The sequence below is a fragment of the Pelodiscus sinensis genome, chromosome 21 (genome assembly GCF_049634645.1).
Source record: "Pelodiscus sinensis isolate JC-2024 chromosome 21, ASM4963464v1, whole genome shotgun sequence".
Classification (NCBI taxonomy): domain Eukaryota; kingdom Metazoa; phylum Chordata; order Testudines; family Trionychidae; genus Pelodiscus; species Pelodiscus sinensis.
In genome coordinates, this window is record NC_134731.1 from 21,262,690 (window position 1) to 21,289,390 (window position 26,701).

General features: G+C 46.7%; 1 protein-coding gene across 5 annotated transcripts in view; it reads right to left on the reverse strand.

Annotated features, from left to right (window-relative positions):
• The window catches only part of GALNT17 (polypeptide N-acetylgalactosaminyltransferase 17), a 459,638-nt gene that overhangs the window by 206,298 nt on the left and 226,639 nt on the right, over nt 1–26,701 (reverse strand). The gene's annotated exons all lie outside the window — the stretch shown is intronic.

Genomic DNA, 26,701 nt, shown 5'->3' on the forward strand with positions numbered 1-26,701 from the left:
TCTATGGAAGAGTTCAGATCCAAATCCTGTCGTTAGGTCTCTAATGCTAAAGAGGGAATGGTCACTACAGTAGAGTCAGAGGCTTTCACATTTTCTAATTCACACAGCACCATGTAAAAGGCATAACTGGCATGCTGGGCCACCCGTAACATGGATTCCTGACACGCTGTCTTAGCTCACTTTTCACACTTCATGGGAGATGTGCATCTGCATCATTAAGGGACCCATTTTAACCTTAGAAAGAAAAGAGAAGAAGACAGCCTCATTTCTTTCCTCTTTTTAAAAAAAGGGAGAAGTGGAAATCCCACGTGGAAAAGTCTGTTTGTGAAGAATCTGAACAGAGCACCTGGAAACCTGTGAGACATTATTTCTCTCCAAGGCTGGCCCTGGCAGGCATATCTATTTTAAATAGCAAACGTGATACAAGGCAGTGATACAGTGCCCATTTGTGAAACTGATTGATGACTTTTCTAACTGAAGGGGAAAATAAGGGCATGGTGGTGGCAGAGATGGGGGCGGGGAGAGATTATTATTATTATGGGAAGAAAGAATTCCTTTTGAACACTGATGGCTGGTGATTTAATTCTAATTCTCTAGCACAATGGGAAAGTGAACACAAAATGTTCGGCGCTTGCTGCACCAAGCCAAGAGGTTGACAGTCACGTGCTTAATTATTTTATTGCCATTTCTTTCTGAATTACTTGCCCGGGAAGGAAGACACAGATAAAGCGGAAGGATTACATTGAGGTTACAGTTGCTGAGTCCCAAGCTGTTGGCTGGTAAATGCCATCGCAAAAGGACTGCGCTGGGTAAAGTCAGAAGTCATGCCATGTACTTTTCTGACAGCCAGCAGACTGCCCTGCCTGCAGAAAAGATGGAAGGGTAGGGAGATACCATAGTACCAGACACTCAGGGTGTGTCTAAACTACATGGCTCCGTCAATGGAGCTATGTAGATTAGGCTGACCAGCAGAGGGAAATGAAGCCGCGATTTAAATAATCGCGGCTTCATTTAAATTTAAATGGCTGCCACGCTGAGCTGACAAACAGCTGATCAGCTGTTTGTCAGCTCAGCGCGCTAGTCTGAACACTCCTGCGCCGACATGAAAACCCTTTATCGACCTCCCCGTTATGCCTCGTAGGATGAGGTTTACCGGGGAGGTCGATAAAGGGCTTTCATGTCGACAGGGGAGCGTCGAGACTGCCCCGATCTGCCGACAAATAGCTGATCGGCAGAGTGGGGCAGCCATTTAAATTTAAATGAAGCCGCGATTATTTAAATCACGGCTTCATTTCCCTTTGCCGAACAAATAAATCTACGTGGCTCTGTCGACGGAGCCATGTAGTCTAGACGTACTCTCAGTGAAACACAGGGGGTTACAGAACTGCAGGAAATGCAGATGGAAAAGCCATCTGAGTCCGATCCGCCAGCAGGACAGGACATCCTCTTCCTAGTGTGACACCGCACTGAACACATACTTTGTCAGCTCTGGCCAATTCCATTGGCTTCAATGGGACTAGTCACCACACTTAAATTGAAACGTGTGTAAAATGATTGAGCGCTATCCTTAGAGAACCCTCCTCCTTCTAGACCAGGTTTTGCCCTTGAACAAGTTTCCTTCCTGAGTTATTTCTGCCTGAGCCTTCTCAAGGAATCCAGGGAAGTTGTTCCCTGCTGAATCAGTTCTTTTCTTGTAAGCCTTCTCAACAAACCAACCAAAAACCTGCAAATGCTTCCCTTCTCAATGTCTGTGCAAGCCAAATAGTCCCTTCCCCACAGGGCCAGATTAAGACAGGAGTGGGCAAATTCCAGTGTGCAGACCAGATCTGGTCCACACAATCAGTCCCTGGTGAGCTTCCACCTCTATATTTACCTGCACCCCGCAGCTAGAGGGCGATCACAGGTCTCGTTGGCTGCGGATTGCCGTTCATGGCCAGTGGAAGCAGCAGGAAGCAGTGTCCCATTTCACACCACTTCCCATCACTCCCATTGGCTGGGAATGGTGATCGACATCAACGAGCGCTCTCGATACCCATGGAGGCGCAGGTAACTATAGCGGCTGTGGCCCGCCAGGGACGAACCCTAGCGAGCTGCCCTTTTTTTGTAGCCCACCCCTGGATTAAGACATGCTGAAGCCCCAAACTATGTCAAGTTTAAGAGGCCCCATAACGCTACCAAAAAATGGGTATTATTCAAACAGAAAGGACAATGACAACAGAAATATTAAAGTTTTATATTTGCATATATACTGGTGCACAGGTGAGGAGGCAACTAAAAACGAGTCGTTTTCCTTGTGTTTGGAGGCCCCTCGTAACAGAAGGGGCTTACTTAGCTTGTGCATAAATCTGGCACTGCTTCCTTGTCTGTCCCTCACAGCAGTTACTTCAAGTACTCACATTGCCTAGCCCTTACCTCAGAGCCTCAGCAATAAAAGACTCCACACAGTTTCCCCTTCTGTCTGTTTGGTTTCTGGAACAATTCATCTCTGCTGAAGCTGCAGCAGCCTTCTGTTCAGAGCATGGTGCCCGGTCTCCTCGCTTTCTGGTCCTCTAGTTCCTGCTGCCCTCTTTTATACAGGCCAGCTAATTCAGGTGCAGCCCTTTCTCAAGTGCAATGGGTAGGTCTACTCAGCCAGCCAGTCAGCTGCAGGCCTCTGCCTCCAAGCAATAGGATCCCTGGTGAATATTTTGCTCAGTCTGGCTTGACTGCTGGGGGCTATGTTACAGAACAAAGTACCGAGGAGGGCCTCATCAGACCAAAAGCTAGAGACATACACGATGTCTCATAGGCTTATGGTAAGGGAGTGAACCTCGAAGCTCCTGCATGTTGTGGCCTCCCATATGTTAATTATTTGAACGTGGCGTGGCAGGGTTTAACTAGTCAAGCAAATGATGTATGCATTCAGGAATTAAGCAGAACAGAGGGTGTGCTATTGAGAGACAAATAAGAACAAATGTAATCCCACCATCCGGAAGGAAGAATCTGTACATCTCTCAAGAGTGGATTGACTACAGGGCACTTGGGAACTAAAAATAGGTGTCGAGCCCAAAACACAGCGTCTGAAATCACATATGGCGAGCAGCCGGGAGGCAGGACGTGTTGTCATGTACTCAGGGCTGTGCTCTGCATCATGCTTGAGGGGGAAAATAGAGAACGACCACAACTCAACTCCCTAATAAAATATTTAAGATAAAGTAGGGGGCTGTGCCCCTCTGGGGGTAGGTGTCTGGCCTGGGAGGAGGGGGCAGGAGCGGGCTGGGGGTGTGGGGTCTCAGCAGAAGAGGTGAGAGGGATTGCAGGGGAGGGGGAGGGTCAGGTCCGGGTGGCGGAGTGGACCCGGTGTGGCCCAGAGGAAGGTGGAGGGTGGGCTCGAATGGTGGAGGGGACCCAGCCTCAGCAGCTCTTCCATGGCACCACAGCCCCTCGTGGCGTGAAGTGGGAGCTGGAGGTGGAGTACCCTATGCCCAGAGGGGACGGCACCGGGGCTGGCCACAGCAAGCATCTGAGGACGGAGGCAGAGGCGGACAGCGGCAGTAGCATGTGGATGCTGATGACATCATTCTATCACCCCACAGAAAAATGTGATATGTAGAGAGAGAGGCGACGTCTACGCTGCCAATTTTTGCGGCAGAAAATATGCTAATGAGGGACTCATTAGCATGAGTCACGATATCATTAGCATAGTTTCTGCCATTTCTTTTTGCGCAAAAAGAAGCTGTGTGCATGTTTCCTTTTTTGAGCAAAAACCCCGTTTTGCACAAGACCCTTATGCCTGTCCCGGAGAGGCTCTTGAGGATCTTGAGCAAAACGGGTGATTTGCTCAAAAAGGAAACGTCCACACGGCTTCTTTTTGCGCAAAAAGGAATGGCAGAAAATATGCTCATGATGTCACGACTCATGCTAATGAGTCCCTCATTAGCATATTTTCTGCCGCAAAACCTGGCAGTGGAAACAAAACCAGAGAGAAAGAGAAAAAGAAGGTGTTGGGTTGTGTCTAGACTGGCAAGTTTTTCCGCAAAATCATCTGCTTTTGAGGAAAAACGTGCCAGCTGTCTACACTGGCCGCTTGAATTTCCGCAAAAGCACTGATGATCTCATGTAAGATTGTCAGTGCTTTTGCGGAAATACTGTGCTGCTCCCGTTCGGGCAAAAGTCGTTTTCCGAAAAACTTTTGCGCAAAAGGGCCAGTGTAGACAGCACAGTAGTGTTTTCCGCGAAAATGGCGATAGGGGCTTTTTTGCAGAAAAGCGCGTCTAGATTGGACACGGACGCTTTTCCGCAAAAAATGCTTTTGTGGAAAAGCGTCCTGCCAATCTAGACGCTCTTTTCCGAAAACGCTTTTAACGGAAAACTTTTCCGTTAAAAGCATTTCGGGAAAATCATGCCAGTGTAGATGTAGTCGTGCTGTAAAGCCAGTATCATGGCATTGGCGTATTAATTGGGCAGCACAAGATTGCTTGGTTGGATACCTGCACTTCCCATTCAGAGCCAAAGCAGTTCAACCCTCTGGCCCTTTGGAGGAGAGGCTTTGGTGGTATTCCCTGGAAAGAGATTTGTTCTGGAGAATCAACAATTCAGCTGACATTTGTTGGAGCATGTTTTCATTACCTATGAATGGATACCAGCCGCCACAATACCCCACAGTCCTGAACCCTTTTTGGAAGGACCTGTTAAGTGCTCTGCTTCCTCAGGCTTTCTGAAGGGTAACAGCTAATTGCACAGAAGTGAGCCAGATGCCGGTCTCTCCTTTTGGGGGAAAAAGATGGCCCAGGGATAATAAAAAAGAGCTGGCTCCCTTCCCGAGCCTTTCTGAAAGACACCTCCTGCGGGTGATGCGCAAAGTGCTTTCCTCGCAATATGCTGTGAAAAGTCCGTGCTGGGTTCATGCCTGAGCTGTATCAGAAATGCAGGCACTCGGGACGTGGTGGTCCAGCGTTCTGAAAACTGGCTCTTTCGAAGCTCTGTCCTTTCTCAGCCACGAGACTAGAGCATGGCCCACAGGGCGTAGCAACGTGCCTTGCAGGAGACCCTGCTTGCCCTCAGTAACAGCAGCCGTGATAGCTGCTAAGGTTTAAGAGCCTTACGTTCATGTGCAAAGGAAACCCTTTGGTTTGATCTGATTTAGTGCATTGCGCCCAAGAGGAGAGAGACGTCTGAATCTTCCAACAGCAACTTACTCTGACAAAGCCTGCAGCTTGAACATCCTCCATCAGTGGAGTCATCTTCTATCAGCTACCACCACTGCTCGGCCTAAGGATGCTACCCTATACAGTGTGATCTTCCGCCTTTACTAGCCAACGGGCAAACTTTTAGCTTATTAACTGACTTTCCATATCACTTAGATGCTCCAGATCCAAGAGACTTGTTTTCTCAACTGCTGATCCAAACCCATCAGGCAGGCAGAGATTCTGATTTGCAGCTGCAATGAGCCACGGGGGGAAATGCAGACGGGGAACGCATCAGGGACCATCTGGCATTAAATAAATAGATTCGGAAGGGCAACTGCTTTAATCTTGGTTTAGATCAGTAGCTTCACTGTCACTTTCAGCGGCACACGCTTCACACACCTGCCCCTTGAACGAGTAAAAACTGTTAAACGAAGAGAGCGCTCTAGAATCCTCGTGGCTAGGGAAACGCTAGGGCATGAGGCCAGTTGGAGAAAGAAAATATTTTCACTGGAAAAAAGGATTTCTTTGACGAGCTGAGAACTACTAAACACAAAGCCCAGAGAGGTGACATGCACAACAGCGACAGCTTCTGAGAATCCTACGTCAGGTTTTGGTTCGAAAGACCTCACAGCAGGCAAAATATATAAACTTGCAAGTGCTGTGTTGATGCTCTTGATGAAAAGATTTGGTGGTGTGAGTACTGAGGGCAGGTATCGAAAGGTCTCCAGCACTGAAATATCCTTTTGTCTTTAGCAGCAATCTCTCCAGAAATATAAAGAGAGAGGGGGATGCTAAATTGTCCGAACTAAGATTCAGGTGTTTATGTGCTCACAAGTAACTTGCTGGGTGAGCAACAGCAACCTTTGCATGAGCAAAAGCAATGACAAAATAGTCCTTCCATAGCATATCGCATTTAAGGATTTCAAAGCACATTGGACATTTGAATTCTGTCTTTAAGGCTATGTCTACACTGCGCCCGTTTGGCGCAAGAACTATGTAAATGAGGTGAAGCGTGGAATATTGCCATGCCTCATTTGCATAATTAATGAGGTTCCGTTTTTGTGCACGAGGCTTTAGCGTGAAAAAACCCTTTTCCGCAAGAGCCGTTCTTCCAAAGTTTTTTCAGGAAGAACGGCTCTTGCTCCAGAGGGGGGTTTTGTGCAAAAACGGAGCCTCGTTAATTATGCAAATGAGGTGCAGCAATATTCCACGCTTCACCTCGCTTGCATATTTCTTGCGCCAAACAGGCGCAGTGTAAACATAGCCTAAATGTTGCAGGAAAGTCGGTAACTATCACGTCACCTTGTTTTACCAGTGAGGCAGACGCAGTTTTAAGCGATTTCTCAGCCCCTGGTCTGGCACTCTTGGGACCCGACCCATCCCAAACGAGGGAGTTTGCCGGATTAGAGCAGGTCCATTTTGCCTCCCCACCAGTCACTGGCCCCCCCAGCCTGACTCTGCTCGTGGCCACTGGCCTCCTGGCTGGCTTCCTTCCCGCCCCCAACCTAACAGGGCTTGCAGCACAATAGGGCTGCCGTCCCTGCCTGCTGCTGTCCTCCTGGCCAACTCCCTGCCACCAGCCTCCTGGCCAACTCCCTGCCACCAGCCGTGCTGGCCCCTCCAGGCTGCCAGGCCCACTGGAACCCACTGCCGTGCCGGAGCCTGCTACTGGGCTGTACTCCTGGCCCCGATGGAGCCCACTGCCCCGCCGGCCCACCAAGCTCCCAGCTCCCACTGCTCTGTTGGGTTCACAAACCCTCTGCTGGGTCCCATATGAGGAGAGATTAAAGAGACTGGGACTTTTCAGCTTGGAAAAGAGGAGACTCAGGGGGGATAGGATAGAGGTCTATAAAATCATGAGTGGTGCGTAGAAAGTGAATAAGGAAAAGTTATTTACTTGTCTCCATAAAATAAGAACTAGGGGCCACCAAATGAAACTAACGGGCAGCAGGTTTAAAAAAATAAAAGGAAGTTCTTCTTCACACAGCGCGTAGTCAATCTGTGGAACTCCTTGCCTGAGGAGGTTGTGAAGGGTAGGACTAGAACAGGGTTTAAAGGAGAACTAGACACATTCATGGAGGTTAAGTCCATCAATGGCTGTTAGCCAGGATGGGTAAGGAATGGTGTCCCCAGCCTTTGCTTGTCAGAGGGTGGAGATGGATGGCAGGAGAGAGCTCGTTTGATCATTACCTGTTCGATTCCCTCCCTCTGGGGCACCTGGCATTGGCCACTGTGGGCAGACAGGGCACTGGGCTGGATGGACCTTTGGTCTGACCCAGTCTGGCTGTTCTTATGTTCTAACCACTGGCCCCTCCAGGCTCATAGCCCTGCTGGAGCCTGCTGCTGTGCTGGCCCCATCGTGTTCCTGGCTAGCGGATCCTGCTGCCCTACCGGCCTCTGGAGCCCTCTTGTGCCCCAGCTCCCCTGCTGCTGCTCCAGCCAGACTCCCTTGGCAGATCTCCCAGCCGCCAGCCCCGCTGCAGCCAGCCCAGCTGGGCTCCCAGCTCCCTCAGGACTCCTGGCCCTCCACTGGGACTCTGTGGTCCAGGCACATCCATTGTCCACCAGGGCCACGGATGTTCCTGGACCAGAGAGTCCCAGTTCAAAGAGATTCAACCTGTAGATTTACCCAGTGGTGTCTGGGTCTTTTGACTACATTCATTTTTGCTTTTTGGAACATAAAATGACACTGTGCAGGCTTCATTTACGCCATTGCTCTGGCGTGGGGCTGGGCATGAGGCATTCAGTAGCAGGCTGCCCCAGGGAGAGAGGACAAAGAGGACAGCCCCAGCCCTCCCTCACCACAGCAGCTTGGGGGCAGGTGAGAAGCACCTCTCCATGGCTTCTGCAGCTCCAGCAGGCACAGCTTGGGGGAGGGATACGGGTCCTTTGCTAAGGCAGATCCAGGTTTGTCGGCCCCCTGCACTCCCCGGCCAGAGTGAGGCATGCAGCAAACCGTGCACTTTCCCCTTGTTTCCTCATGAAGGGGAAGAGCCAGCAATGTTCCCGGATGAAACCAACCCCTTGCCGCAAACTGAGTTTGGTGGTCCTAGCTCTTACCATCCCGGAGGAGTTCTTGAACAAACAGGCAAACTCAAAAATAGAGTAGATTGGCAGCACTGGGCTTAGCACACCGGTCTTCTGATCCCTAGCCTCTGTGCTCTGTGGATAATTCCGTTTGCTTTCTGGTGATGCAATGTGTAAATTCTGCAGGCACAACTTAGGCACTTGTTTCAGAATGTAGCCTCATGTAGACAGGCAAATAGAGAGATCAGAAGTTTGGAGTGTTGGGCAAAACTGGGCTGATGTGGTTTGTAAAGCCTCCAATGTTCCCAGATGAGGCCAGGCAGCAGAGCAAACACTTATTTCTCCCACAGATGTGATAATAAGCATCTTTTAATTTAAACGAGGCCTGTTTACACACCACTGAGTGAAAAAGACAGTGAATGAAAGTGGACATAAAAGGGACTCATAGCCCTCAGCCTCCACTCTCAAACGTTCCCTTTTAAGTCCCTTTGATGAAGGGCTGCTGTATATTGTCACTAAGTGCAATCAATTCGATTATCACGTCTTTGTTTTGAACACCCACCTCCGAAGTTATTAAATACTTAGCTTCTTAATCAGAATAGCTTATTCTTAGCCAATAAATCATTTAAATGCCATCTGCTAAAATGAAAAGGAATTTCAGTCAGTTTCTCCTCCCCTCCCCCAGCATATTTTCTCTAAAGACATTCTAAACTAAAAGACATTTGTATCATGTATAATAATCCATCCAGTACAGCTTTGCTTCTAGAAGGTGTGCGCACAGACCACAGAGAAGGCTCAGTTTGGTTTTGATTTAACAGATCCACTCTAAGAAAAAGTTAGAAGCAATTCTTCTAGCACGACACACATTCATTCCACTTCTCCTGCCCTGGTTTGGTTTGGTTTCTAATTATTATCGAGAATATTTGTTATTTATCTTTAGTGATTTTCATCCCATAAATCATTTGATTATGGGTCAAATCCTGCTTGACTTTCTTCTGCAAGTAACTTTGACTTCACTATGGCTATTTGTATGGCAGAGGGCTGCTCTGTGCTTACAAGGTTTACTGGTATAACTAGGATGCTAATAGTATAGTTATTTCTCTTCCCAGATGGGAATAAACTATAAGGTTAAGTCTATAGTGCACATTGCAAGAAGATATGCAAATGAGGTGTGGTGATGAATATCACCGCTTCTGCACAAGAGGGGGGTTTTGCACAAGAAGGAGCAGTGTAGACAGTTCCTTCTTGAGCAAAAGCCCCTTCCGCAAAAATAGCGCCTCATTTGCATATCTTCTTGCGCAACAATGCCCAGTGTAGACGTAGCCTAGCGGTATAAGCACTTTTATACTAATATAACTGTGTCCATGCTAGGAGGGTCGCACTACTTGAACTATCCTGGGTACAATTTTTATGTGCAGACAAGCCTTGAAGGTTCTCTGTATTGGGCCCAGTTTGAAAGCCTACAAGAAAGGTTTCGCTGGCATCCATGGGAGCATTGCTTCAATAAGAGCTTCCAGACATGGCCGGAAATAGACCCCTAATTCAGCAAAGCAGTTATACACAAGTTTCTATTCCTCTAAAGTCAATGGAGTTTGTGCGTGTGCCTGAAACTGACTATCTGATTAAATGCTTTGCTGAATAGCGATGAATTGAAGCACATGCTTCCCTGGTTTGCAGAACTGTGACGTGAAAGAGTAATCACTTCCCTCAGGGCAGGTCTACACAGCTGAGCTAACGTCGAAACCAGCTACGCAACCTGGGCTACGTCAATTGCGTAGCGTAAATCGAAATAGCTTCTTTTGGCTTTTGGCACCAATCTCCACCTAGGAATGTTGTGTCAAAAGAGGAATGGAGGAGATGCCTTTCTTAAGGAGACAAGAAGACCCCATTCTCCTCAGTTTCTGCAACTTTTTAAATCTTGGTGAGTGTATTTCAGAATCTCTGTCATCACCACATCGGTATTGCCATACAGACAAAATACGGAAGTGAAGTAAATGGGAGTCTTCCCATTGGCTCCAGCAGGTGCCGGATTATATCCTTGTCATCAAGCAGACCCACTCACAGCTGTCAATCCTCATCAAGACAGCCTTAGAAAAGAGAAGAATCTTTGAAACAATGTAGAGCACCGATCCACCTAGAAAGGGTTTATAATTTTTCGTGGGTCTATTTCTAACATCTCCCTCCCACACACACACTAGTTAAAAAGCAGAATAGTGATAGAGATGCAGCCGTGTTAGTCTGGTGTAGCTGAAACAAAAGACAGAACTATGTAGCACTTTAAAGACTAACAAGATGGTTTAGATGACACCACAGTACAAATCACCAATGGCAAATTAGACACCACTCTCTACAGAAAACCCACTGACTCCTACAGTTACCTACATGCCTCCAGCTCCCATCCAGAACACACCATACGATCCATCGTCTATAGCCAAGCCCTTAGATACAATCGCATCTGCTCTAATCCCACTGACAGAGACCAGAAACTTCAGGATCCCTACCAAGCATTTATAAACCTCAATTACCCACCCGGAGAAATAAAAAAAACAAATTGAAAGAGCCAAAAGAATACCCAGAAACCATCTACTTCAAGACAGACCCAGGAAAACCAACAATAGAACACCACTTGTCATCACCTATAGCACCCAACTTAAACTCGTACCAAGCATTATCAATAAACTACAGCCTATACTGGAACAGGATACTACACTCCAAGAGGATCTGGGAGATAGACCCATAGTCTCCTAGGGTGTGTCTAAACTACATGGCTCCATCGATGGAGCCATGTAGATTAGGCTGATTGGCAAAGGGAAATGAAGCCGCGATTTAAATAATTGCGGCTTCATTTAAATTTAAATGGCTGCCGAGCTGAGCAGCCTCGTAGGATGAGGTTTACCAGGGAGGTCGATAAAGGGCTTTCATGTCGGCAGGGGAGTGTCCAGACTGGCGCGCTGAGCCGACAAACAGCTGATCAGCTGTTTGTCGGCTCAGCGCGGCAGCCATTTAAATTTAAATGAAGCCGCGATTATTTAAATCGCGGCTTCATTTCCCTTTGCCGAACAAACAAATCTACATGGCTCCGTCGACGGAGCCATGTAGTTTAGACGTACCCCTATAGACAACCACCTAACCTCAGGATGATTCTTACCAACAACCACAGGACATATCACACTAATACCAACTTTCCCTTGCAACAAACCCCGGTGCTAGCTTTGTCCACATATTTACTCTGCTGACACCATTATTGGACCTAACCATGCCAGTTACAAGATCAAGAACACATATTCCTGTTCATCCAGAAATATAATTTATGCCATCATGTGCCTAAAGTGTCCGTCTGCTATGTACATTGGACAAATGTCTCAGACACTTCGCCAAAGAATCAATGCACACAAAACAGACATAAGACTGTCTCACAGAGAGAAAACTGTTGCCTGCCATTTCAGCCAGACTGATCATTCACTTAATGACCTTAAAACATGCATATTGCTTCAAAGAGACTTTAACTGCAGACTTCAACGAGAAGCTTCAGAATTGACATTCGTGCTTAAATTTGACACTTTATGTATGGGTTTAAACAAAGACTCTAATTTCTCACCCATTACAAAGATAGCTTCCCCAATTATCACCCCTAATGTCATTATCTCACAGAAACTTCCCCTATTATCACCCCTTTGTCACTACCTCACAGAAACTTACCTTCCCCCCTCACCCCCACTCTGTTCTAAAATTTGATTTGTCAATTTCACATGCGTTCACTTTTTTTGATTGTATCACTTTGGTATATATGGTTGTGCCGATTTTCTTCCACATATTGATCTGAGGAAGTGGGTTTGGCCCAGGAAAGCTCATCACCTAATAAACCATCTTGTTAGTCTTTAAAGTGCTACATAGTTCTGTCTTTTGTTTTAGTTAAAAAGCGATGGGCTTAAACTGCAGCAAGGGAGGTTTAGGTTGGACATTAGGAAAAAGTTCCTAACTGTCAGGGTGGTCAAACACTGGAATAAATTGCCCAGGGAGGTTGTGGAATCCCCATCTCTGGAGATATTTAAGAGTAGGTTAGATAAATGTCTATCAGGGATGGTCTAGACAGTATTTGGTCCTGCCATGACGGCAGGGGACTGGACTCAATGACCTCTCGAGGTCCCTTCCAGTCCTAGTATTCTATGATTCTATGAAAAGAAGCATCTAGACCTAACCGAACCGCTCAATAATTGCTCTTCAAGTAATGAGACAAATCTGTTAATCTTATTAAACCAGACAACTTTGCAGATTATCAGACGCTCCTTTTCCTAACACATAGCATGAAATTCCACAACATTAAAAATAACCGGGCATCAAATTCTTTCTAAACTGCTGACAGACAGTCAAAGCTGTGATAGCCTTCAATTATTCAAACCTCACACAGAGTTCCCTATGCCTCAGGAAATCTCTACAAAGTTTGGGAGTTTAAACTGTCCCTCTGCAGAGTAAAGTCACCTTGTATGTACAGCAGGAGGTATTCCACCTTCTCAATAGTAGCCTTGCTCAGTTCTCTTGTTCAAATACGTCCTTAGTTATTTTCTCTCATAAAAAGATTTAAAACTACAATCAAGAAAATCAACAAGTTTTTTTTTTTCACATAGCTTGGATTGTCACTGCAAAGCTTATCACCAAGAGATAAATCCAGCATAAAGGAAATGAAAGCTTCCTGTAAAATAATATGCTTTGAAGGTGATGGGAAATTTAATAATTGTGGTTTAACCTTGGGGTGGGTAAAAAAGTTCACAAAATAAAATCCTAACCCACATCTGCCACGTCTGGTAAAATGAACCCAATCCAAAAATTACATCAGTTCATTCCCCATCTCCCAAAATTATTTTTTATTTTTATACACCTCTCATCTGCTTCATTCCAGGCAGAGCTGGAAGGAATAGTTCTGACTTACATTCAGAAAGAATGACTTTGCGATATGACTGGCTCATTTGGAAGCCAGAATCATTGGAAATTGAATTAAATAGGGCTGCCTTATGATTTATTCATTACAACGTTTAAATGTGTAGGTGCTTATTGCCAAAGGCCTCTCCAGCAACAATAAATTACAGTGAAATCATACAGAAGCCTGAAAGTGAATTTCTCAGACTGGCCTAAGGCCCTGATCTTACATGCTCTGAAGTCAATGGGAATTTTGCCTTTGATTTCAATTAGTGAGGGATCAAACACTCAAACAATGACCACACAATATGTATGGTATGGCTATTGCCTTATGCCCTACTACGCAATATAAGTATTCCATCTTCTGTAAATAAAAACAGTTCTTATAGCATGATATCATTGCACTGAGAATTAGGATCTGCCTCCGTTTACAAGAAGAAGATGGCAATAGAACATATTCTGTGAAGGGCCCTTTGGTCTGGAATAGGCTTCCTCTGTTCATCTGAAATGATCCAGATTTACTGATTTTCAGAGCAAGGTGCAAGGGCAGGCTGCTGCAGGGGTGGGTTTTGAGAGGAGAGGATGTTGGGTGTTGATATGAGGTTTGATTTGATAGAGCCATAGAACACTAGAACTGGAAGAAGCCTCAAGAGATTATTAAGTCTGGTTCCCTGCCCTCACGGCAGGACCAAGCACCGTTTAGATCATCCTATCTATCTAACCTGCTCTTAAATCTCTCCAGTGATGGAGTTTCCCCAACCTCTCTAGGCAATTTATTCCAGTGTTTAACCGCCCCAACAGTTAGGAAGTTTTCTTGATGCCCAACCTAAACCTCCCGAGCTGCAATTTAAGCCCATAGCTTCTTGTCCTATCCTCAAAGGCATCACTCTTCTTTGTAACACCCTTTTAGATACTTGAAAACTGCTCTCATGCCCCCTCTCAGTCTTCTCCTTTCCAAACTAAACGAGCCCAATTCTTTCAGTCTTCCCTCACAGGTCATGTTCTCTAGACCTTTAATCATTCGTGTTGCTCTTCCCTGGACCTTCTCCAATTTCTCCACATCTTTCTTGAAGTGTGATGCCCAGAACTGGACACAAATACTGCAACTGAGGCCTAATCAGTGCCGAGTAGAGCAGAATGACTTCTCATGTCTTGCTCACTGCAACAGCGTCACACTGGTCACTCATATGTAGCTTGTAGTCCACAATGTCCCCTAGATCCCTTTCTGCAGTACTCCTTCCTAGACAGTCGCTTCCCATTCTGTATGTGTGAAACGGATTGTTCCTTCCTAAATGGAACACTTTGCATTTTTCCTTAGTAAACTTCATCCAATTTACCTCAGACCATTTCTCCAGTTTGTCCAGATCATTTTGAATTATGACCCTATCTTCCAAAGCACTTGCAACCCCTTCCAGCTTGGTATCATCTGCAAACTTAAGAAGCGTACCAGCTATGCCATCATCTAAATCAGTGACAAAGATATGAAACAGAACCAGTCCCAAAACAGACCCCCTGCAAAATCCCACTTGTCATGCCCTTCCAGCATGATTGTGAACCATTAATAATTACTCTCTGAGAATGGTTATCCAGCCAGTTATGCACCCACCTTATAGTAGCCCCATCTAAGTTGTATTTCCCTAGTTTATTGATAAGAAGATCATGCGAGACTATGTCTAATGCTTTACTGAAGCCTCGGTGTAACACAGCTTTGGATAGATACTCCTCTTCTGCTTTCAGGACTAATCTATATAAATAGCTCAGATGATAGCTATATAATCGTTATGTCATTGTGTTCATATATCTTTCATACTACACACAAAAAAACCTACAAAAGTATAATTCTGGAATACTGTGTGTTCAAACCATTCAGTGTTGGTCTGTCACTGTCTTACACTGAAATCCAGGGGAGTTTTACCATTGACATTCCTTGCTGAATGGTTTTGAAAATTCCAGTCACTGTGTTTACAAAGAAATAAAAAAATGTACACTTTGCACAATCTCATTAAAAGCAGTAAGCCTTCCAAAACAAAAAGTAAAGTAATCCCAGCATTTCATCAAATGCCAGTTTCCAGAAATGTTCTGGAACTTATCAGAATACACAACACCGAGGAAACAATAAATAACCACAATAATTCTACCTAATCTTAAGAGGTACTGCCATTGTCATCTATGATTAATTGTCTGCATAAACTCAGAGATACGAGATGCCTTCTGATAAAAATGCCACACTATTAGTTGAATGATGGTTAAAACATTCATAATAGCTAAGCAAGCTTGCCTAAATCAATCTATTGCACTTTTGATGTGCTGTCGTAGTAGATTAACCTGCAAACGCTTTGGAAGGAGCATAGAAGCGAGCTCCCCGGAGCCTGAAAACTCATTTGCCATCAGAATGCAGGACCACAGAGGTTATTCTGGGACATCTATTTGATAGTACGTCCAATCTAAAATATGTGCTTGTCCTATGCAAAATAAGTACTTCAAAAAGCAGTGCAGCCTGCAAGGATTCTCAAGGACTAGCCTGGTAGCGGACAGACTCCAGCTGTAAGCGGGATTTGAAGAAATGCTTCCCTTACAGCTAGCGGGAAGTGGGGAGTGATCCTGGGTATGGTTAGGTAGTACTTTTTTTGTACAAAAAACGGTGCCGGTACTCTATGGCAAACTTGTTGAGCAAAAAAAGAAAAAAACCCACCGTGCGTCAGCTTACGTCAGAAGCCAAGCTGCACCAGGAAAACAGGTACCGGTACATGCGGGGAAAATCCCATTCCTTTTCTGTCGGCTGGGAAAATAGGTGATGGAATGCCATTCCAGGCAGTAGCATCACAAAAAAAGCACGGTGTCTAGGTAAATACAGTTTGCTCTTGCTTTGCTTTGAGCTGTTAGCTATGCAGCAGATGGAGAGGTCATTTGTTCATTGCAATCAACATAATTTGCGACCTAGCACTAGCGATGTCTGCATGAAATGCAGGATGGCTGAAAGATGGTCGCCGCTGTTTGTAATTGTGTGGGGATGCAGGACCGTGGGACTGTGTTAACGCTGTTCCGAAGAGAAGGGCTCACAGTGAGCAGAGAGAACCTTGCTAAGCAGGGGGTGGGCTTTCAGGGCTCTCGGAGAGAAGAGGGGCGAGGGAAGATTATTCTCCTCAGGAGACTGTATGTCCGTCCCTGCCTGGACTAGTCTGCCCTGTTCCCCCCACTCCTCAAAGAACAGAGCTGAACAGGCATCGTTAGGTGCCTCTTTTCTGATGTGAAAGGCCTTGGGGGCTGTGTTTGGTAAGAGCTTCAGTCACTGGTTGCTGCAGTCACTGGAGATTGATGGGCAGAAGTCACTGCCAAGAAGGGGATGGCAGCAGATGGTGCCTGACAGTCAGCAGGAGGGTGGCAGAGAGATGTGACGAGCAGGCAGCAGGGCAGCAGCTGTGCATGCAGCCAGCAGGGGGGCAGGAATCAGGGTGCGGGGAGAGCTTAAACCAAGGGGCTTAGGGCAGGGCTCTGGGAGGTGGGGGGGGGGCTTTACCAGGGTGGCCCTGCTCCAGCTGTGGCTGGAATGGGGTTGTGCTGCCCTAGCAACTCCTCTGGGGCCGTGGCTCCACCCAGGGGATTGATGCTGCACTACCAACCCCTCCCTCCCCCCCCCCCCAAGTCATAGAATCCCAGAGACCTCAGGAGTCATCAAGTCCAGCCCCCCGCCCAGGACCAACCCCAACTCAATCACCCCAGCCAGGGCTCGGTCAAGCCAGGACTTAAAAACCTCTCGGGATGCGGATTCCACCTTCTCCTTAGGGAACCCATCCCAGTGCTTCCCCACCCCCTAGTGAAATAGTTCCTGGAGGGGTGACTCCTCCAGGGGGCTGGGGTGGGGCTGGGCTGCCCTCTGGCAGCTCCCTGTGGGGGGTGGGAACAGGCCACAGTTGCCAGCCCTATGGTATCTCCTTGCATGGGGAGGCAGGGCTGGGCCATGATTCCCAGCTCCCTGGGCTTTAGTTGCAGGGGGGCCAGGGGCGAGGCTCTGGTTCGCAGCCCTCATGGCGTCTCATTGTAGGGGGGGCAAGGCCGGGTCATGGTTCCCACTAGTGTCTACTGTGTGGGTGGTGCCAGGCCAGTTTCTAACCCCCTCTGGGGTCTCCTGAGGGGGGCATGGCTGCGCTGCCCTGCCCCAAGGATGATCCAGGGAGCCATTGCAATGGGGCTGGTGGCTGTGGGGCTGCCCCCATCCAGCTCTGTAGTTGAGGGTCAGGGGAGGGATTTGAGGCAGGGGGAGGCACTTACCCAATCTGAGGGCAGGCAAGAGGTGATCCCTGGTCCCAGCTGGCCACTGTCTTGCTGGTGCAGCCGTCCCGTGGTCACTCTGCTGTACAACTGTCTCTCCGATCAGTCCCTCCCCTCCCCATGTGATGGAAAACAATTGGATTCCAGGCACACACTGTTTTCCTGGCCCAACCAAACCCTAAGCTTGCTTTAAGTTAGAATAAGAGGAAGCTGCACACCAAATTTGGTGGTCCATTTAGGAGGAGTTCTTGCATAAATGCACTCACAGACAGGCAGACAGACAGAGATGCACATTTCTAAAAGATACAGATTATTACCCGCTCCGCCAATGGCCATGTCTCCCCTTGGGCAAGCGACATAATTTCCCCTCGTCAAAATTTTCGAGATTCACTAACAGTTCAACTGGAGACACCATCATGGGGCTTGATGTTCAGAACGTACGGGACACCCATGCTCTGAAAACTGTGCACTCGCAAGAGGTCTCATATAGGGCAGCAATGAACCGAGTTACCCAAATTCACTGGTCTCTTGACAATCTTGGCATTTTTGCAGTCTGTATAACAAGGATAATGGCAGGTACCATGTGAATATGAACCCCTTAATGTGTGCAAAGCACTCCGAGATTGTGATGATGGATCATTAGGTGAGTTCATTCAGAATGGACCTTGGCCATTTTTTTAAATTTTCATTAAAGAAATCCCTCCCGCATACCTTGTTTTTGGCAATCAATGACTTCCATCACTGATTTCAAATGTTAGCGTTTTTTGCAATGGCCTTTTAAAAAATAATTGCAGCATTCAAACAAACCCACTGTCTCTCAATACAAATAAATGAAATACTAAGTAAAACAACAAGAAAATAATATAACATTATCCCGTTTAATCAGCTGGGTGCTTAAATACGACCCTTTGCTTGTCATCTCTGAGGCTATATCTAGACTGCAAGCTTCTTTTGGAAGAAGCTTTTCCAGAAGAGATCTTCCAGAAAAGCTTATTTTGAAAGAGAGCATCCACACAGCAAAAGCACAAGGAAAAAGCGATGTGCTTTTTTGAAAGATAGCATCCACATTGATTGGATGATATCTCACATTTAAGTTGTGATTAGTTTGGACAGAGTGGCCACCAGGGCACCTGTGTTATTTCCTGGAGGCCTCTTCTTTCGAAAGAACTCCCTCTTCTGCATCCATACACGCCTTTTTCCGAAAAAGCTTTCTCGGAAAAAGGCTTCTTCCTCGTAGAAAGAGTTTTACCGCTGTCGGAAAAACCCCTCCATTCTTTTGACTTTCTGTTGAAAGAATTCAATGGCAGTGTGTATGTAAGTACTGTTTTTCCAGAAAAATGGCCGTTTTTCCAGAAAAATACTGCAATGTAGACATACCCTGCGTGTGCTTTCATAGCTGAAGGACATTAAGGGTACGTATAAATCTCACTTTATTTTCAAAAGAGGAATAACAGAAGAGGAATAATAATGCATGGGAATTTGGACATCTTCTTCCGATCTCACTTTTGAAAGCAGGTCTTTCGAAAGTGAAAGTAGTCTGGACACAGTGTTTTTGGAAAAAAGCCCCCTTTTTCAAAAAAACGCGTAAACCTAATTTTTTACGGAAGAGCTGCTTTTCAAAAAAAAAAGGGGGGGAGGGTTCTGAAAAAAAAAAAAGCATCCAGACTACTTTCACTTTTGAAGACCTGCTTTTGAAAGTGAGATCACAAGAAGATATGCAAATTCCCAGAGAATTTGCATACCCTCTTTCGAAAATAAAGTGTATCCTTGGTGGTTGTTCAGCTAAGTAAATGAAGGTATTAAGCAGCAGCGTGTCTGCGTGGCAGAATGAATTGATCTGTCCAGTCGTGTGGAAAGGTGCATCTGGAAATCCCATTATAACCATTTGGGAATGCTCTGCTCACAACATTGTCAACTGCCCCACAGCCCGTACAACAGCGCCCCAAGAGATTCCCTTCTACTGCACAGGGATGGGCAATGTTCTACGACCACTGCCAGAGAAACACAACAGCTCCAAGTCCCAAGTCAGGTCACTGTCCCTAATCGAGGGACTTAACTTCAAGCATCTGCTGAACTGCTTTCTGGATTAAGGAAGGATTTAAGCCAGTGTTTAATTGCTTTTCTGAACGGAGGCTGAGACGTCCTGCTAATGCATCGGTACTAATAAAGCATAAGGCTGGCGTGCATAGCATATGATCAGCGTATCTGACCATAAATCTTCCAGATATGGCTCTATGGCAGGGCACATGACTTCAGCGAACTGACAGAAGGAGAGAGGAGAATCATACCTTTCGAAACAACGTCCCAGTTGTGGGAGGCTCGAAGGCCAACCACTGCCCTGTAAAAGGCTTAGAACTCAGACTCTACCAGCTGTGAAATTAATAATTCTTTGAGCATCGTGAGAAGGTAAATTTCAGCTTGGCAATGTGCTGTGTTTAGACACGGTAATCAATCAGTGATTTCCCAGCATTTCCAAGTGACCTTTCGGTGCAACCTGAACAGTACATGAGGTACTGGGGCTCTTTTCTTCCTTTCAAGTCTTATGTTTCTTTGAACTCCCAGTAAATGCTGATCAATAACCATTAATGACAAAACACTGGATACACAGACACAATGTTTTGCGTGAGTGCGCACACACACACACACACACAACACTCCATCAAGAAATGCAATTCTAGTCCAATGGTGATGATTTAAAGCACCTATATGAAGGATTGTTTCAAGTGTCACTTGCTGACTTCTCATTGTCAGAGTTCTCATTTAGACGTGAGCCATTACATTGTAATCATTTCGGTACAGTTGGTCAATAGTAGCTCAGAGAGCTTAGCAAGGAAGATCTAGTGACAAATTGTTTGCATGCGTAAAAAAGTGCTAGAAGGCAGGATATCTTTCTATAGCCAATTCTTCACATCATAGAAGGAAACATGAAAGGGGAGACGTTTTATGGAATCCCAAAATTACACCTGTGTCATTTTTCAGGGTCTCATGCTATTCAAGAGGAAGATGGGTGCTTGGTCCCAGAGTCCGTCACTCCTCGTTAGTTCATCTCAAATAATTACTCTTTTAGCAAATGGACAATAAAGGTATGTCTACAATACATGCCTCTGCTGGCAGAGGAATGTAAATTAGACTACCCGACATAGTCAATGAAGCAGGGATTTAAATATCCCCGGCTTCATTAAAATAAAAATGGCCACCGTGCTGTGCCAGCTCTGCTGATCCTTGGCACAACGCGGCAGTCAAGACGCGGATCGGTCGATGAGGAATTTCATAGACTATGTCAGGTAGAGGCACGTAGATATCAACTCCCTTGCAGGAGGCATAAGGGATCTGTCAAAAAAGGCTTTCTTTCTCGACAGATCCCCCTCTACACCGCTGCTTTGTGCTGACAAAGTGCTGAGTTGGCAAAAATGGAGGCCATTTTTATGCAAATTAAGCACAGGATATTTAAATCCCCGCTTCATTTGCAATGTCACCCTGCCTAATCTGCATCCCTCTGCCGACAGAGGGATGCAGTCTAGACATACCCTAGGAAGCCACATTCTAATCCCATTGCATTGCCAGTGGTGGTGGTAGGGACCCCGACAGGTTTTAAATCACACGGGGGTGGTAGGTGGAGCTGGGGGATGCATGGGGAGGAACATGCAGAGACCCCCACCTCTCCCAAGCCCTGCCAGAGGGCGGTGCTCACTGGCCCACTAGAAGAATTTGAGGACTGGCATTGGCCCAAAGGTTAATTGAGTTTGAGACCCCTGACGTAGGTGATGTAAAATCCCAACTAGCTCTCTGGGCAGCTGAGCTACAAAAGACAATTAAAGAGGAGCCTGCTTCCTTAAAGCTTAGACTAGACAAACGTTTAAAGAGCCTATTCAGGGCTTGTCCTAGGATGAAAGGGTGCTCCAGGCAAAGCGCCTATTTGGTGGCACCTTCCGCCCTTCGTTTGGTAAACTTTTGAATATCTTATTTTTTTATTGCAGTTGGAGGGTGCCAGGGCTTTGATCCACAATTTGCCTGCACGATGTATCCCCGTCATATAAGACTGACTGGTGATGCCTTGCCCCTTACTTACCCGTAAGGGCAGAGCTGACAACATTCTAAGAAGTTTGAGGAAAATAGTTTGGAAAGTTCCAAAAGATTCTTCAAAGGTCCAGAACATTCTAGAAGGTTAGTGAAAAATGAATCCACATACGGAATACCTGAATCATTTTACTTCAGCCATTCTCTTTTCCCCATCATCACTAAACAAAAACAGTACCCCAAGCCCGGCGCCCTCCAAACTCCCCGGTCAACTGTTTCTAATTCTGGCCCTGAGCATACTTCTTTGTGCTGAAGTTATCGGTATGAGACAGGAGCCTGGAGTCATCTTGAGCTTGGGCCATACTACAGATGAGTTGTACGCCATCAAGCTTTCTTTGACTGGATAATTTTATCTTGTGTTGTCCTCGGGAGAAATTTGCCTCTGAACATATTATCCCAGCTGTCTGTTTCCAACCTCAGCTGCAGAATATTCTGTCCAGAATAAAGGTTGTGCAGAACCAGATATGAGGTTCTTCAAGGACTTTTACTAAAAACCGAGCATGTGGAAAATGTAAAACTGGAGAAGAAAATACCTGCCCCCTTCCCTCATCTCCCATCCTTTATCGTAAGGTTAACTGTCTGCAAGAGGCAAGATGTGCTGAACCTTCTTTTGCATATTATAATTCGTAATTTTCCCACTACAACTCACCTGTAGTATGGCCCAAGATCAAGATGGCTCCAGGCTCCTGTCTCATACCAATAACTTCATAAGTGCCAAGGCTGAAAGCAAAATTATTTCCTTCCTTTCTGGTACAAGGGGCAGAGGACACCAAGTAAGGGGGGCCATGTGACTTCCCCACACAACTTCACCTCACCCCCAGCCCAGGCCCCCCATGCTCTCTCCCCTCCCCCATCCCATCTTACCGGGGAAGAGAGAGGGGTCTGGGGAGGGTACAGCAGCTGGCGGAGCTCCCGACTGTTCGGCTTTCCCCCACTCTGCCCTTGCCACTGTGGAAAGGCACAGCAGCTCCATCTCTGCCCCTTGCCCTTCCACCCACTCTCCTCCAGCTCTACACCAGCAGCCCTGATGGAGGACAGGGCCAGGAGGGGGGGCAGTGTTGGGGCTCCTTTCCCCGCTGGGAGGAGCAGGCTCCGCTGCCACCCCTGGTTCTGTTCTGCTGGGGGCTGGACAGAGGGAGCCAGAGGAGAGGCAGCTCCATGGGAGGCTGGGGGTGGTACGTGCTGTGTCTTTCCAAAACGCTGTCCTGGCTATAAATAGCTGGCATGGCACCCCAGACATTGCTGGCCATTTCCTTGCTGGTACCAACTAACTGACGATTACAGAGTAAAATAGAGCGATTCCTTTCAAGTCAACATTGCCATAAAATGTTCAGAGCCCGGTATTACAGAGCAAATACTGCTCCTCTACCTGCTCCTAGAAGCTGTTTATGTCTCTTTGTCAGCAATCACCCATTATCCTGGGAAGAGGCAGTATATTACACACTCATCTTCTTCATAATGCTTCTCCTATTCCAAAGTCATCATGCTGTTATAGCAAGTTGTTCAATTATTTAACACCACTCTGAGGCACCCGGCTCTGATTTGGCATCCTGCTTCCAGAGATAGCCAGTGGAAAGAAAGCACTGTGCCCTGCAAGCCACGGTCTCCCTAAGCCTTTGACTCTTGCTTTCTAGTGATTCACCTCTTCTCAGCCTGAGGGGCCAGTCTCCATGGGACTGGACTCCCTAATGAAGTGAAGACAAATGACTGTACTGACACCTTTTGCTGCGGCTAGGCTTTTGCTGCATGTTTTTGCTGCGTGCACCTTTTGCTGCATGTTTTTGCTGCAGAACATATGCTAATGAGGGACTCATTAGCATGAGTCACGATGTCATTAGCATATTTCTGGCCGATTCTTTTTGCGCAAGGGGCTTTTGCGCAAAAAGAAGCAGTGTAGCTCCTTCCGTTTTGCACAAAAAAAACCCTTTTGCGCAAGAACCTTATGGCTTTCCAGGAGGATCTTGCGCAAAAGGTTTTTTTTTTCGCAAACCAGAAGTGGCTACACTGCTTCTTTTTGCGCAAAAACCCCTCGCGCAAAAAGGATCGGCAGGAAATATGCTAATGACATCGTGACTCATGCTAATGAGTCCCTCGTTTGCAAGTTTTTGTGGCAGAAAATATGCTGTGTAGACAGTGTGGGTCCACAGTGTATCATCACAGACCTCTGCTTTTCTGTTTTGTCCTCCTTAGTGTCTTTCACAATTGCAAAAGTGCAGTCAGAAACATGGGAATGGCCCCAGCACTGACGTGAACCCAAAAGCTGCCAGAAGGAGGCAGATTTGAGCTCATCTGCCCTCCACATCAGGGCTTCTCCCGATCGCTGATCATTTGAGATTGTCTTAAACCCTCAAGAATGGGGTTTAATATCATTTCCTCATTTTTTTTTAATCATGTGTAAAGTTTATGGTCAGATGTGACCATGATGACAATCTAGTCTGACCTAGGTTAAAGACCCTGACCCAAGCATTTCTGCACCAACCCCCTAACTCCTGTGGAGAGTGTTGATCTGCTCTGAGACAGATCAGATGGCATATAAACCTCCGACCACTTGTATACAAAGCACCACACCTTCCAATGCTCCACAAAGCCATGGCATCCATAGAATTAATGATCAGCTCTAGATAGTCTCAAAATCCATATAAATGTCCAAACCGTTTTTCAACCTCGTTGCATTCTTGGCCTCAACGAATTCCATAGCTGGGGAACCCCCACTCAGAGATCCCGCTCCTTAACAGCAGAAGCAACTACTGGATGATCTTCTGTATTCGCCATTCGCTTTCTTGGGGGAAAAAAAACCCTGATAACCTCTTTATCTGAAGAGAAGTATCTGGCCTCCTTCCAGAGATGCGCCCGGAACTACATGGGAGAGCTACCACATACCCATAAACAGCAGCAAGGGTAGGAAAATGCAGAACTGGATAAAAAGAGACCTGCTCTGGTCTTACATTCATTTAGAAGTGTGAGCTACCTGGCGGGGACACTGGATTAGCTGCCCTAGCATGAGAGACAGGGCCAGCGACTGACTCCTGACTCATGCAGAAAGCAGCGGCTAGAGAGGTGATGCGTGAGGTAAGAAGTAGTCAGAGCAGGCGGACTCAGGGGTGGCCCATGCGTATAGGCCGACTCGGCCGTCGCCTAGAGTGCCGCGTTAAACGGGGCACCCAATGATGACATCATGCCATTGAGGGCTGTGGAGGCGGGGGTGCCGATCGCACATTCCGCCTAGGGCGCCAGCTGCCGGCAGCCTGCCTTGGGCCGCCCCTGGCTGGACTCCTTATCTTTCCTCCAAAATCCACTCCACTCCTCCCTTTCTCGGTCTCAGGCCCGCAGTCTGGGGGTTATCTCTGACTCCGCTTTCTCCCTCGCACACACATTCAGGCTGTGTTTGATTTGCACCTGAAATCGGGCCTTGTTTTTCTGCCTATACCTCACCCACAGCCCTTGCGACTGCTGCAACTTCTCCGTTTTGCCCCTTCCCCCCCCCATACCGCACACTCCGGTGCAATCTGCTACTTGCCTATGGTTTCCTGGCCTGATCACCTCATCCCTACTGTTCATAGCCAGCCTTTGACACCTCAGCCCTGCACAGCCCTCTGCCTCCTCGGTCAGCCTCTCCTCCCTCTGAGTGTGTGGCCCCTCTCGTCCACGCTGCACACATTGCCAGCCTTCTTCGGAACACTTTCCTGCTGAGGTCTTTGTGCTTCCAGGCAGCTCTCTGTTCATGGAAGTCTGCTCCAAACCTACCAATCCCCTTTGATACCAATAAGAAATCTATCAACAAATGACAGCTAGGTGTAGGCGAGGGGAAATGATAGAAATGTCTATTCGTGCATTAACAGAGATCAGATATATTATTGCCAACGTCCCCTCTATTTTTTCCATCCAGGTGAGGAATAAATTTTGTTATGTGCATCAAAGCATGTGCAGATGTGCCCCACCAGTAGAAACACATGGGCTACGTCTACACTGGCCCCTTTTTCGAAAGGGGCATGCTAATTTTAAACTTCGGAATAGGGAAATCCGCGGGGGATTTAAATATCCCCCGTGGGATTTAAATAAAGATGTCCACCGCTTTTTTCCGGCTTGGGGAAAAGCCGGAAAAAAGCGTCTAGACTGGCCCGATCCTCCGGAATAAAGCCCTATTCCAGAGGATCTCTTATTTCTACTTTGAAGTAGGGCTTTATTCCAGAGGATCGGGCCAGTCTAGATGCTTTTTTCCGGATTTTCCCCAAGCCGGAAAAAAGCGGCGGACATCTTTATTTAAATCCCACGGGGGATATTTAAATCCCCCGCGGATTTCCCTATTCCGAAGTTTAAAATTAGCATGCCCCTTTCGAAAAAGGGGCCAGTGTAGACGTAGCCATGCTGCTAGCTGGGGTTTCTCTGCTAATCAGCTGAGCCGCATTTGAATCTCTCCTGGTTGACCACCCAAGTGCTCAGCTTACAGGGAACACCAATTTCCCTTTCACTCCCTTTTCCTACATCCCGTATCTTTTTATAATGTAAATTCTTAGGAGGAAGGAATGCACCAGTTTCTGTATACTATGAAGAGCCACATCAACCAATACTGAGGCCGTGCAGCATCAAGATAGGAACAGTAATGTACCAGTAATAATAATGCTATTCATAAGTGAACCACAGCAAAAACAGACCGACATTCCCACCCGTTATGTTCTCTTCTGGTCTTTTAAGGTTCTTCAGAGAAGACCTTCAAAGGTATATTAGGAAATTTGGAGCACAGGTCCCACTGTAAAGTCCATGGGAGCTAAGCATCCCACTTGCATTTGTCATCTTCTGCATTGCTACGACTTCCATATGCATCATTTTGCTCACTGAAATGTTACCGTGGAACAGGAAACGCTAGGGGTGCCCGTGTGGTCAGCATGTCCTTAGAACCCAGATTCCTACAGCTGAAGGACAGAAGGCAACATTGCATCATCTAATCTGACCTCCTGTGTATCACAAGCCATTACATTTCACCCAGTTCTCCCTGTATTGCACCTGTGTTTGGCTAAAACATCACTTCCAGAAAAGTATCTAAGTCTAGATTTGAAGATGCCAAGAGATGGACAATCTGCCATTTCCCCTGGTCCTTTGTTTCAATGGTTATTCCCACATTCTGTTAAATAAACCTGCTTTATTTCCCGTTTAGATTTGTCTGGCTTCAGATTCCAGCCATTAGGTCTGTCTCCGTTAGCCCAGGCTATGTCTAGACTGCAGGTTTCTTTCGGAAGAAGCTTTTCTGG